Here is a 15,449-nt window from a genome sequence, read left to right on the forward strand (position 1 = left end):
CTTTTCTCAACCAACAAAACATAAGTTTTGAGCATCGGAAATGTTATGAACTTTGTTTATAAGTATTCTTAAACACTTGAAGTTTGAGTTCTGAGGCAAATTAAGCAAATAAATTTCCATACAAGCTGGCAAACTTGCATGCAAGTTGGCTGAAATAGTCAAATTTAGCATTTTCAACAGCTAATATCTCATAAACTAGACGTGCTACGATATTTTTGAAAATGGCAATGGATACAGCAATCCTTAATTAAGTTAAGGGCGGTATTTTGATGCTTGAGACAAAACCGTGTTTCGCAGTGTAATTTGAGAAAATTGGCAGGGTAAATTCAAGACAGAACCCCATGATTTCTGGACTTCTCAGGGCACAGAGTACCTTTGTGCTTGCCACTCTGTATACAATTGCAAAAATTGTCAAAAGAAAGCTCTCAGTCAACATCTGTGGAAGTAATCAGAACCCTAAGCTGAGAATCAGGCTGTTACGCCAGAAAGACGATTTTCAATAATGGTAAAAAGAGATATTTAAATAAACATATTCAAAGATATCCTGTAGGTATTTCTGCATTTTTTTTTTTTGCTTCAATTTTCCTAGAGACTGCTTTAGAAACTCACCAATACAACCTCCATTCAATTCTCCAAGATATTTACAAGATATATTTTTTTTTAAGATTTCTTCAGACCCACTTCCGAAGACTTCTGCTAGTATTCTTTCAGAACTTGTTTTGAAATTCACCAAGATTTTTTCCTGTTATGCGTACTAGGATTACCACATAGATTCCTCCAGCACTTGCTCAACAGTTGCTTACAGATGCTTATACTGTAATTTATCTGGACATTCCTATAGGGCATCTTCGAGGAATCATTTCCGGAATTTTTATAAAAAATGAATCTATACAGTGATCAATAATCAATTTAAAAATATTCATGAATTCATTCTAAGGAATTCAAGGGAGAACTCCTCCAGGGACTGCTTTGTGAACCCATGAAAACATTATTTCGGTCATTATTCTAGGATTTTCCCTTCAAATCAATTGAGACATTCTTTCAGATAATAATTTAGTGTTTTCTACTAGAATTCTTCCAAAAATTTCTCCAAGAATTCGTCCAAGAAGTGCTCCAGATTTTCATCTGCTCATAAATATATATGAGTCCCACAGGTAAAAGAGGCATTGGAGAAATTAGCATAGCATAGACTGACTGTACATTAGACTGATGCAATTTTTGAAGTTTTTGCTCCCCTATGCTTAAACGATGTCAATTGTGATAAATATCATGCTCCCATAATTTTAAGTGATTGGAAGAAATTTGGTTGTGCACACGCTATTTGAAATTAATATGGAAATTACTATGGAAAAGGCAAACCTTTTGTATTCAGTCCTCACTCAGTGAACACACTCATCTCATGTTAAAATTTCCCAGCTCCAACTTTGCCGAAGACCACATTTCGATGGGACGTAAGAATAATTTGATATTATTGATAACAAAGTCTAAATCATGCTGAGATGATCATCCAATTACTTTCAGAGCAACACTGCTTTCTTGCTGTAGAACATAGTAGCCTGGAGTACTTTGATCTATTATGCCCGCCAGGAGCACACTGTTGCCTGCAGAACAGTTGGTGAAGCATGATACAAGCAAACCAACTTTATGATGATGAATAACAATTTATCCTGAGGTCCAATCAAAGAGTGGTCTTCGGCAAAGTTGTAGCTGGGAGTATTTCACATTAGAAGAATTTGTTCACTTTTCCCTAAAATAGTGTGACGTAGAGATAGTAGGTTGAACACAAAAGATTGGCGTTTTCCATAGTTATCTCCATACAAATTTCAAATGGCGTGTGCACAGTCAAATTTCTCCCGAATTACTTCAAACTTTGGGAGGATGCTATTTACCATAATTAAAATCGTTTAAACATAGGGAAATTTGCATCACTCTACTGTACATGCCAATGGTTGATACTACGTGATTGATCGGAACTGATAAGAATTGTACGTCAATCCAAATATATAAGGGATTGGGTTTTCCACATTTTGGCAGATCTCATATTATTGATAAATTACTGCGCCGGATAAGTCCTTACAGTCAGTTGAGAAGGTGAAGGAAAGTGAGTGTTGAGTGATTGTGGTTCTAGAGACCGAGAATACCTCTGCACCACGGGAAAAGTGTTTATGAGTGAAGGAGGAAAAATATCTGGGAATCATTTTTGGTCGGTGATACAATCCATTATAAAAATGTATTATCATAAGCATGAAACGAGCTCACCAGTTGGTAATCCATCTTCGATCTTTATTCTGCTGCTCAACCTACAGGAGCATGCAACAGAATCAAAAGACCACATACTACTCAAAATAATGCTCACCGTGTTAAATTTCAAACACTTTTCATAAATATCATAATGGTTTTTTATGTTGAAATCTTTGGAAGCATTGATAAATGGATCAAAAATATGCATAACCATTAATAGCTTCAAATCATCTGCAACTCACAATGTTACTAATTTGCGACTTTTCACAACGTGGGTCTGAAAAACCGTGAAATTTTCTTCAACGTGCTAGAACAATAATAAATATTCAAGCTGTTAAAAGTGGAATACCCATAGAGCGGTTCCACGCCGTTTCGCAAACCCGATTATTTTTGTATTTTTTGAATCGCCTGAAAATTTGCATACAGATTCTTTATGACCAAAAATGCCATTATGCACTTTCAGTCCGCCATTTTGAACCTCGCCTTATTTTTGAGAAGGGCGTATCGGAAAATGCATGACAAATCTTTAAAAAACTGTAACTCGAAAACGGTTTGTCCGATCGATTTGAGATTTTCTACAAAGTTGTAGGTATTGCTTAGGACTATATGGAGAAAAATATGCACGGTAAAAAAAAGTTACAGATTATTTTTTATTTCAAAAACAAAATTTTCAAATCGATTTTCTCCAGAAACGCAGTTTTGATTTTTTTTATTTTTGTATATGTTTTAAGGGACAACTTATGTGATTTATTGCACAATGTTTCAAAATGGAAGAAGTATGGACAAAAAAGTTATGATTTTTAAAAAAAATTACAGATTTTGAAAAAAAAATCGAAATAGAGGAAAACAATAATTTTTTATGTGTTTATTTGAAAGTACAGAAAAATTGCAATCGAAAAGTACTTAAGTAAATTTTTTCTAGGTTGCATCAATTTCGAGATATACAGTTAACTCTCCCTTACTCGATATTCCGTATCTCGATATCGAGTTAAAGCACCATAGTAAAAGTTGGTTTTCATGGCTAACTCGATGGTCCCTTGAAACGCAGTTACACTGCTTTTGTGTTTTGTAACTCGATACCTCCCTAACTCGATGGTCCCTTCAATATCGAGTAAGGGAGAGATGACTGTACTCATATTTATATAAAATTTTCAAATAAAAAAAGTAAAATAGGCCCTTTTTAAGCATATTTCGTGTTTCTCCATTCCGGAAAATTTTGTTTTGATTTCAACAACACAAACCAAGTCAAGTCAAGTACACAACCCTGAAGACGGCTTTACAGAATAAAAGAAAAAGAACAAAAAAAAAAACAAACTCCTTCTCCATGGTTGTACGATCTTGCCGCGATGAGAAGGCTTTACCCATTAGCCGGGCTTAGCCCTGGGGACCAAAGGTACACCGTTGTGATAGAATCACATTTTTAATGCCACGTTTAGATTTACCGTGTATATCTCGGAAGTGATGCATCTCAGCTAAATTTTACTTGAGTATTTTTCGATAGAAATTTTTTCATATTTAAAAATATATAGTTATTTTTCTGTACTCAAAAAAAAAAAAACGCAACAAAAATATCGTTTAACACAAATTCGTTTTATTTATTTTTTAAATAATTTATTTTTCATCCAAAAATTTTCCGTTTTGAGGCATTGTGCAAGAAATTACAAACAATATGCTGCAAAACATACCCAAAAATTAAATACATCAATTTTGCGGTTTTTAAGAACAATGAACTTCAAATTTTCATTTGAAAATTTCGTTTATATGTTTTTTACCGTGCATATTTTTTAAAATACTTTAGTATATAGGTTTTGATCAAACAATAAACAATTCAGCTGCGATTCACTCAATCAAAATAAAATATTTCTGGAATGGAGAACCACGAAATATGTTTGAAAACGGCCTATTTCACTTTTTTATTTGAAAATTTTATATAAATATGAGTATATCTCGAAATTGATGCAACCTAGAAAAAATTTACTTAGATACTTTTCGATTGCAATTTTTCTGTACTTTCAAATAATCACATAAAAAATTATTGTTTTCCTCTATTTCGATTTTTTTTCAAAATCTGTAATTTTTTAAAAATACATAACTCTTTTGTCCATGATTCTTCCATTTTGAAACATTGTGCAATAAATCACATAAGTAGTCCCCTAAAACATATCCAAAAATAAAAAAAATCGAAATTGCGTTTCTGGAGAAAATCGATTTTTAAATTTTGTTTTTGAAGCTAGGGACCAATCGATTAAGTTTTCAGCTTAAACGGATGTTTGGTTCTTCAGATCCGTGCTCTTGAAAATTTGAAGTTTGGCTTCGATTCATCTTCACCTTAGAGCAAGTTCGTTATTACGTTAACCCTCTAATACACAACCCTGCCTTTGGACGGAATACCTTTAGGAATTTTGTGTATTTTTTCTTGACATCAAGCAGATTTGAAACCAATGTCAATCCAATATTGACCCAACATCGGATACAATTTAAGTGGACATTAACCCGACATCTAGTAGACGGATCAATCCGGAAATACTTTGTATCATCGAAAACGCTCGATTACTCAAACCTGAGCCGGTTTCACACAAAACCAGACATGAGTTCAATAACCCAAAATTGCTACATTTCTAAGGTTCCCATTTTGGATAAGTTTTACGCAAAATTGAGTTCATTTAATTTAATCCAAACATAAGAAAAATTACGTTTACCCTAATATGGCTTATTGAGCCTAACTACTAACTGGTTTCGGGTCATTTTGCCGAATGCTGTTTGGCCGAACGCTGTTTAGCCGAACGCCATTTGGCCGAAAGGGTCATTTGGCCGAACGCCATTTGGACGAATACCGTTTGGCCGAAATTCAAAACAATGGTGAACTACAGTTTGCCCTTACATTTTGTGTGTGACAGTGCCAGCTGAAAAATGAGTTTTCTCTATTTAATTTGAAAAACATCCTTGAAGTTGAAGAAATTTAATATTTTCTCCGACAGAATATTATGACACTTTCAGGATGTGAAACTTTTGTTGGAATGCTTATGCTCGTATAAAAAATTGAGGTGCATGTAACTTTAATAATAATCGAATATTTCGACGAAGTGATACAAAATAAGAAATATTTGTCGAGTTTCATCAATATTATGAATATTTTCAAGAGAACTGAGCTTATGTCTAACCCGTTCAGACAGAGGCCTTAAAAAGAAATACTTCGCTACTAACACTCACTCAGTTGTTCGAACTTACAACGAAAGCCTGAACATTTCTTAACCAAAGCAATTCTGCCATTTTTAAGCCATGAACTTTGAAAGATTCAACAAAAACAATTAAAGTTTCACTTATATCTAATTGTCGTAGTTCAACGTTGAAATAAAATCAATAATCAAATAAATCAAATCTCAATTAAACTTTGGTCAATTAAACTGTGTGAAAAAATACAGATTCCGAACAGAGTGACAATGAAGAACAGGTGTTCCGCGAAACAATTTTATTTCAAAAAGTGCTCCGCCAGCCATAAAGGCTGAAAATCTCTGCACTATAATCTTTATACCATTTAATTTCATTTGAGCTCAAAACATTCTTTCAATTTTTTTCAGAATTTTTTTTTTTGATGATGCTCCGAGGGTTTATCCCCAAGGCAAAAAATAGGCTTTGAAGAAAATGGACACATAGCATTATCTGTATACTGTGTTAAACTTTGAACATGCATAGACAGAAATTACACTGTTTCTCTGAAGCTACTTACTAAGAACACAATTAATAAAAAAAAATCGAATTCTGTAGATGTTTTAACGTTTTTGAAAAAAATAATATAAAGTTTACTTCGAAAATATCCTATGCCTTGAGAAAGTTAGCAAATTTCCAATGAAAAAAGATTCTTGGCTGAAGAGATTCGAACCTACCAGATACCCTACTCTACTCACCCTTATTAGAAAGCTTCGCATTAATGCAACGACTATTTACGGCCTCTTCATGCTCTTCTGCCATATTGATTGATTAAGACCTTCAGAACATGTTATTTACGCAGACAATAAGAAAGTACGGGCCTTTCTTAGCCGAGTGGTTAGAGTCCGCGGCTACAAAGCAAAGCCATGCTGAAGATGTCTGGGTTCGATTCCCGGTCGGTCCAGGATCTTTTCGTAATGGAAATTTCCTTTACTTCCCTGGGCATAAAGTATCATCGTACGTGCATCACGATATACGAATGCGAAAATGGCAAATCTGGCAAAGAAAGCTCTCAGTTAATAACTGTGCTGAAGTGCTGAAGTGCTCATAAGACACTAAGCTGAGAAGCAGGCTCTCTTTTCTGTTTTACATGAGGACGTAATGCTAAGAAGAAGAAGAAGAAGAAGAAGAAGAAGAAGAAGAAGAAGAAGAAGAAGAAGAAGAGGAGGAAGAAGAAGAAGAAGAACGTACGTATATCGAAATTATCTTTTGCGTTATGCGATTCTTATATGTGCAGAATTTTACGTACAGTCGCCTCTCCACATCTCGATATCGAAGGGACCATCGAGATAGGGAGAGATCGAGACAAAGAACATTAATTTAATGAAAACTAGATTGAAAATAACTCCGTTACTATGAAAATAATAACCAAATAAACTTCATTGCGAGTTTACAAACTGTTCTGAATCACTTCAATCTGGTCTAGTAACCTTTGATAATATTCATATCGACATATGGAGAGAAAATTGGGAAAGTAAAATCATCAGGAACACATCGAGATATGGAGATGTGGCGTAACACAGCTATGCTCCTCAATCACTCAATCATACCACACACACTCCAAATCATTCCACTCATTCTCACAATATGTAATACACAGTAGCTACACTCATCTCTTTTAGAGGCTCATTAAAGAGCATATGATCGATCCAATGTAAATTATATTTTAGTAATAAATTGACCATAGTACCGACCACACGCATCCCTTTCAATCGGAAAGCTAAGGAATACCCCAAATTTTGGTGACCCCGACGTGATCGGTACCATAAAGTCGCGAGTTTCTTCTGCCCCGTAGCAGAAAGTTCGTAAAATCCGCCGCGTTTGCGAAAATTCAGAGCCACTTTTGTGAACCAAAATCCACTAGTGTGTGAACTTTTTGCCGTCGTCGAACAATGTCTGAAGACGATAAACAAAGCCTTCCCGGTTCGTCGTCGATCGCGACCAAAGTGAGTGAACCCACTATAATCGCAAAAATCGGATATCCGGAATTCGACGCCGATGACATCGACACCTGGTTCATGTGCTTAGAAGCGGCCTTCAGCGTCAACCAAGTGAAAGTGGACAAACAAAAATTCAACGCCGTCATTGTTGCACTCGGTCCGCGCGCCAAGTTTGTGTATAGCACAATAGCGCAGTGTAATGACGCCAACAACAACGATCGCTATGAAACATTAAAAGCCGCGGTGATCGCTCACTTCCAACCATCGGAAGCACAAAGGTTAACCAGCTTGCTATCTGGAATCACACTCGGTGATCAAAAGCCCAGCATCCTTTTGTCCGAAATGCGTCGACTTGGCGGGAAAGGATGCACTGATAGCGTGCTGATGAATTTGTGGTTACGTGCTTTGCCTACAACAGTGCGTTCTATCATCGCCGCCATGCCAACCGCCACCCTGGACGAACAAGCGAAGGTTGCCGACAAAATCATGGAAGCCCCGAGGAATGAAATTTCGGCAGTCCAGTCATCTACTACCCCGCAACGTGCCGACCTGGAGCAGCGCATCGAAGCATTATCCCAACGCTTGGAACAAGTCCTTTCTGGAAACTTCCAACATCGTCAGCGAAACCGAAATCGCTCACACAGCCGATCCTCTGGACGCCATAGATCATCGACGCCATCGCAGCCGAAGAATCGACGATGGATTTGTTGGTTCCACTATCGTCATGGCGCCCAAGCCAAGAAATGTGAGAAACAAAAAGGCGATAACCCAAATGTTGCCTGCATTTTTTATGACGGAAAAATCCCTGTGTACGTTCGCCAAGAAAAAAATTAAAAAGCGTGCGATCCCCTGATTGCACGGAAAAGCCCAAAAGGAGGATATCGAGATATGGAGAGAGAAATCGTATGCAGATTGAAGGGACCGAAGAAATTATCGACATAGGGAGAGATATCGAGATGTAGAACATCGAGATATGGAGTCGACTGTATAAGATGTCGTGGAAAGGCCTTATACGTACAAAAGAGGAGCATTCACGTTCATATTCTATATGATGATAAATAGCATGTAATGCGAGTTTGAAGATTTTAGTGAGAACTAATCTGTACCCATATAAAACATTCAGATGGTTTTTTTTTTTTAATTTATTTCTTCTCTTATGGAGCAGGCGAAAGCCCATTGGAGGTGATCTTTTTTCAAGAATCTTCCTCCAACAGGCATAAAACCTCCTCATCTTTTCATTATTTTGTTTTATACATTGCAATACACATTCCAGTGAGCATAGTTGCTCTTTTAAGGAAGTGTAGTATTTCAACTTATGTTAAAAGCTTCTTATCTTAATTAGGAATTTAACGTATGGCGATGTGTTACGATGGTGGGCTGATGGAGGGCAGAGGTGGTTGGTGGCAGTGACTGGCAGAACTGGGGCTTCCTCTCGGCCGATAGCGGATTAGATTCCACGAACGATTGCTCACGGTGCGGCATTGAAGAGGTTGTAGAGAAGCAGCAGAGAAACAAGAACTGATAGAACTGGGGTTTCCTCCAGGCCGATAGCGGATGAGATGACACGAACGGTTGCTCACGGTGCGGCATTGAAGCGATTATAGAGAAGCAAGAACTGGAACGGTTTATCAACTTTACTAGGCGCGCAGCCTCACTGACTTCGGCCAGAGATATACCAGCTCTTACCTGATAGAACTGGGGTTTCCTCCTGGCCGATAGCGGATGAGATGCCATGAACGGTTGCTCACGGTGCGGCATTGAAGATGTTGTAGAGAAACAGCAGAGAAGCAAGAACTGGAACGGTTTTTCAACATTACTAGGCGCGCAGCATCACTGACTTCGGCCAGACATATACCAGCTCTTACCTGGAAGAACTGAAATTTCTTCCCGGCCGATAGCGAATGAAGATGCCACGAACGATGTTTGTTCACGGTACACCAATGAGGTAGCAGCGGAGGAGCAGGAATTGTCGATTTCGTGTTTATCCAGGCAAAGTGTACATTACGAATCATAATATGTACCGGTGTACTCTAGCTTTTATCATGGATTTCACAACTTGCTTGAATTTATTCGTGTTTTGTTCAAGCTTCACCACTTCTGGTAAAGAATTAAAACATTTTTTACTGAAGTATGAAACCGATTTCTTAGCCATCTCGGTGTTGGTACGCGATATTAGTAGGAATGCTGCATTTCGTAGTGAGTATCTATGTGAAGCTCGTTCTATATCCTGGTTATGGTGCATTTCCTGGTTGTACATTTGATTGTGAATTTGAAGCAAACACTGCAGTTCTCGCAAAGCAGACACAGGCAATATTGAAGCAGGACTGTTTTCGTACAAATTTGCCGTGGAGTATAGCCGTGGTAAGTTAAACACAGCTTTCAGACAACGATTTTGAATGGTTTGTAGTGGTTTCAACCGGGACTTAGCTGCAGCTCTCCAAAGCGAAACAAGATATTGCAGTTTTGATTGAACGAATGCGTGATACATCGTCAACAATGCGTTCCTTGGTAAAAACTTGGAAAGTTTCCATAGCATGCCACACGTTGAACTGATGGTTTTCTGGAGTGAATTTATGTGATCACTCCATGTGAGCTTTGAGTCAATCATCAAACCAAGATGCTTAAAACATTGAACTTTATCTATAGGGATAGCTTGAACTATCAAATCTCTGTGTGGTGAGATATTGCGACGAGGTGAATGTAGCATCATATATTTGGTCTTAGACAAGTTCAAAGACAGCAAATTTTCGTTAAAGTAATCTTGGAGCTTTACGAGATCTTGCTCCATTTGATCCACTATATTATTTGGGTCCGATGCTTCGTATGACAACGAGGTGTCGTCCGCAAATAACCGAGGCTTTCCATGCAAGTTAAGTTTTGGTAAATCGTTCACATATAGGAGAAACAATAAAGGTCCGAGGTTGCTACCTTGTGGAACGCCAACCGTCAATGCCCTTTTACAGCTGCTTGATCCATTTACGTGAGTGAACTGACTTCTTCCCGTAAGATAGCTCCGAATCATTGGTTTGGGTTTTTATTGGTCGTGATTATCAGAAGATATATAATATTTCAAATTTATTCAAAAATGGCTAACCAAGTTATCTTCCGGTCGTTGTTTTGAATGCCAAAATCAACAAAAGTTTGAGTTTCACCCTTTTAGAGGTTGAACCATTTGTAGGAAATAATAAGATTGAGTTGTTCTTTTTTCAATGGTTTATTGCGTCATGGAAACTGTAAGTCATTAAGCTAAGTCGATGCCTACTTAAATTAGGATTTATTCACCAAAGCCTACTTCACCGTAGAAACATAATCTTTTTTTTTTTGATTGATAAGATATAAATTCTAATACTATTAAGCATGTTCAAATGTTTTACAATTATTTTCACTTGACACTTATTTTTCACAGGCTCAAGTGCTTTAAGGCATTGCGGAGCCAATTTCATCATATAACCAAATTAGTTTTTGTAGCACAATATTCTATATAGTTTGGCGATCCCGATTCAAATTACCTTACATGCAACTCATTGGTACATCGAAATGCAAGTATATGTGGTCGGCGTTAAATCAGGGTGAATCAAGTGACATTTTTCATATTTTGAGAAAAAAGGGCTTAAGGACATTATGAAGCGAAGCCAAATATGACGCACCTGCCGCACCTCTTCCGACTTTTACCCCTTTTCCATGCAACTGGCTCGGCAATCGAATGCAAACATATTATGCGAATTAAATTCTCCTTACCTACTTGGATATGGCGTGAAATTACTACAGCTGGCTCGTGCATATACATTGTATCTGCTGAACCTCCGTTTTTCACATGATTTCATTAGAAACAATACATTCGTGCATTTCTATCAGTTTAATAAAATAATTTTTCCCGCACTTTTAAACCGCGAGAATGTGCTTAAACATTTTCACTTCCAATTTCACTCCTACAAATATTCGCGACGGCAACTGCTTGCGTCTTAGTTGCGACAGTTTGGATTTACAATTGGATTAATGATATGTTTTCTCTCTCACAAAAACTATCACTGTTTGATAAAATTGGTTGTTTAACAAATACTTATGAAGTAGTCTATATGGCTTCCTTTTATAATGTCTTCAAAGTCTAACAATTTTGTAATTTTTGCACTCGTAAAAATTTTGGTTCAATATTTCTACTTATCTTTGTGTTACTTTCAAAAAATACAATGTGAAGTGATAATAATGAAAAATACAATTCAAACCTCTAATAAAACGAATTTTTGGTGGACTATGTGCACTTAGTCCATTCTGACTTAACTAAAGACCACCGTTCAGTGATTGGGTTCACGCTGACTGAACTATTTCCATGAAAATGACAATCATTTAATGCTTGCTTGGTCAAACTGTGTGCATATCTCTAAGATTAATAGATATTCAACATCCTTCGACATCTGTATCAATAACCCATATCTTCAATCTTGAAATCAGTGACTAGAAAATTGATGTTTTGTAGGGTCAGACCAGATATATTCAAATATGTGTTCAGTCAGAGTGGACAATGTGAAAACCTTGAGTACCAGCCAAAATATACTGGTCCAATATGCGGGTTTTAAGACATTCTATGTAAAACTACCAAGAACTTCTATCGGACTTTGAAATCGAATCAAAAAATGCGATAATCATTCAGTTAATTGCTTTTCAACACTTGGTTCACTCTGTTTGCACAGAAATTGTTTCAATTTTTGACCACCTATCCAAAGATGGTAAATGGTCAAAAATCAAAATCAAATGCATTGAATTAAGAATACTTATGAATTTCTATTGATGGATGAGAAGAAGAATCATTTTATGTCGAAAAATCTGACAAATCTTTTGAAATGTCTTTCATTTCCTTGCATTCATCAGCGCGCAGATTATTTTCGCTGTTATTACCAAATATGCACTTGATCCACTCTGACTGCATACTTTTGTAATCATCCAAAGTAAATTTGTTACATATATTTCGCAAATTACAGCATCCATCAAACCTGATCAAATTGAAATATAGGTAAGTCAATTTCGCATCTAATGGAAGAATAATCCAATTTTCCGATGTTTTGTTCTTGGTCCATTCTGACTTAACGCCGACCATATTGAAGAATATTTTCGGGCTTGAGTTTTCGATTATGGGAAATTCTGGGTTATGGAGTAGAATCTTCTTAAGAGAGTTTTGATGTGAGTATTGATTTTGAAAAGAGGCAAGTAAACTTAAGCTTTCAATGAAACCAAACAATAACGCATATCTTACTTTTCTAAAGGTCAACAGATTAATAGATCTACTAGCGTAATCATTCGTTAGTTTAAATGTTTTAGTATAAGTAGATCATTGCCAGTAAAATTATGAAATTATTCTGTATATACCGTCAGACGGGGCTACTTTTGATTCCGGGGGCTACTTTGGACACTCACGTTTTGGATTTATTTCCAGCATAAATATTAATCTGAGCTATTTTGTGTCTTCAGCACTTTTATTAATCAATTTATGTTCAACAATCAGGCATGAATATTTTTTGGAACAACATCAACAATAACAGGATCAACAAGAAAATATATCAAAAAAGTCCAAACAAATATTCACAAGCTACAAAACATTTGCTATGTAAACATTGTATGAATTTTTCACATAACGTGGAAAGTTGTTGGGAACATCACAAAACTATCGAATCGTCAAGATGCAAAGAAATTTGTGATAAATTTATGTTGAAAATTGTTTTTTTAGAAAAATAAATGATCAAATGTCTTAATTTTACGACTCATATTTAATTATCAAGTGTTGGTTCCTATATTTTACAACACAATAAACAATAAACAAAGGATTAAGAAAAGTAAATAATTGTAAAACATATATATTTCAACTCGTATAAACAGTAAACTCACAACATAATCCTTAAAAAATATTGTTCAGTCATATTTTACATGAATCTGTTATACAAAGCAATGGCATCCTTCAACTGCTAAAATAAACTACTCTTACGCCATCCCATAACTATTAAGAGCCAAAATGCATCAAACAAAAGCAAACTATTATTGTTTATGATCTTGTGAATCATTATTCTTATACTTCATGCATTGTATTTGGAATAAACATTACTTTTAGTTACAGGAATTAATTAGATTCTTCTACATATCGTTCATATAACATTAAGAATCAGAACGAATATTTCTGTGCAAAGCTAATTATTCATCGCAGTACTTGGTAGTTACACAATTCGTTTGCATCAACTTGAACAATCAAGCATAAGTCGCTATTTATTAGCTGACATTTAAAAGGAAGTAAACATATCATGCAAACTAAAAATTATGAATAGCATGTTTTTGTGAAAAGTATTGTATAGGTATGTGTAGTTTTTTCAAGCCTTACAATTTTCTATATTATGTATATAATTGAAAAACATTCGAAAACATCACAATGAACGATAATCAATAGAATCAGTTTGAAATTTATGATGACTATACTATCGAAACGTATTAATTTCTAAAAGTGTCCAAAGTAGCCCCTTTTTTGTCTTGAAGGACACATTTTTTGTTTACTATTCAAGCAACTTTTTTATTTATTGATGGATTTGCCTCATATTTTGTACATTGGTTACTTACAAATACAACTTAAATATGCGCAAGAATCATCGACATCTATCCATTATTCACAGAGCTACAAATCCTCAAAGTTGAAGAATGTGGAAATAATGTCAAAAGAAGCCCCGTTTGACGGTACAGTTGAGTTCAATAATCTTCATCATCCAACGACCTGTTATATAGGTCTTCAGATCTTTGTGTAAAAAAGTAAAGTATTGAACGCTTATTTATGTATGTAATAACTGAGAGAGACTCGCGAAGAGGAAAAATATCAACGTCATATGCAGCTCAGATTCCGCTGTCACGAAACGTCAAATACAGCCCACCGTTTTTCTGGCTGCAATAGTGAAAAGTATTGTATTCAAAATAAATTGTTATTAAAAACCTTAGTCGGCGAAGCAGTTTTTTCCAAAGTATTTGATAAATATAGACACAAGATTAGTTATCTCTAAAGTCTGCTACGTTTGCTGGTATGAAATTTCACTCAAAAGACCATTTATGATGCGGTGTGATGCAAACGCAATCATTTTTTGCTGAGAAGTCCATGTGAGCGTTTGAACGGCTTGCGCATGATTGGTATAAACACAAATTGGAATAAGAAAAAACTCAGCAATCACAGAAAAAGAAGACCTTCTTTGCGAGTATCGTCTCAGTGTAATACATGCTCTGTACTTCTACGCCTACTTGACCCATTGTCTGTGTAAACGTTATGAACCGCGGGGCAAATATGCGTAGAACGGCAGTGCTCATAGTGCCATAAAACATACGGCAGACTTCTGTGGGTGAGTCACATTGCAAAAACAAGCAAGAAACCCGATACAGGTCAACACATTTGTGGAAGGCCACGAATATGAGAGCTGTATGTTATAGAGAACGACCTGGAAACCTAAGGACTTAAGACGTTCCGTACAACTGAAGAAGTATCGCCCAAGACCAACGAAGATGAAGCTCTTCAATATGCTCATAACTATTCAATGAAGTAAACCGCATAGAATCAACAAAATTGTTTGAACTGACATTAAAACAATGTTCTTGTCCATTCTGGAACACCATAGAACTGCCTGGAATATTCTGAAATTAGCACTTCAAACCTCAAAGCCTAGAATCGTTGACACTTTTCATTGAAGTTTTTATCACTATAGTTGGTAAATTATTACCTACGTTAAATCGTCAATCAGTGAATGATTTGAAAACTCGACAAATAATTGCAATAAGTGCAGCAATGATGAATTCTTTGAATTCTACTTTCAATGAATGTTAAAGCACTAGAAATCTGTCTAACATTATTTTTAACCTTAAATGAACTGTGATTATAAATATTATCGTGTCTGTTCTAAGTTTTTGCGTTTTATTTTTCGGATTCTAGGAAGCAATGTGTCCGAATCATGAAGAACAATTTTATTGTTTTGTGCAAGACATCAGGCCATTGAATAAGTATCCTGAAATTAATTTGCCCGTCAGTACCACTAGGTTGCTCCTAGAAACATG

At 36.0% G+C, this 15,449-nt stretch overlaps 1 protein-coding gene across 17 annotated transcripts in view; it reads right to left on the minus strand.

The window, feature by feature from the left end:
• The window catches only part of LOC5571223 (potassium channel subfamily T member 2), a 716,145-nt gene that overhangs the window by 120,897 nt on the left and 579,799 nt on the right, over nucleotides 1-15,449 (minus strand). The gene's annotated exons all lie outside the window — the stretch shown is intronic.

This window comes from Aedes aegypti, chromosome 2 (genome assembly GCF_002204515.2).
Source record: "Aedes aegypti strain LVP_AGWG chromosome 2, AaegL5.0 Primary Assembly, whole genome shotgun sequence".
Lineage (NCBI taxonomy): Eukaryota > Metazoa > Arthropoda > Insecta > Diptera > Culicidae > Aedes > Aedes aegypti.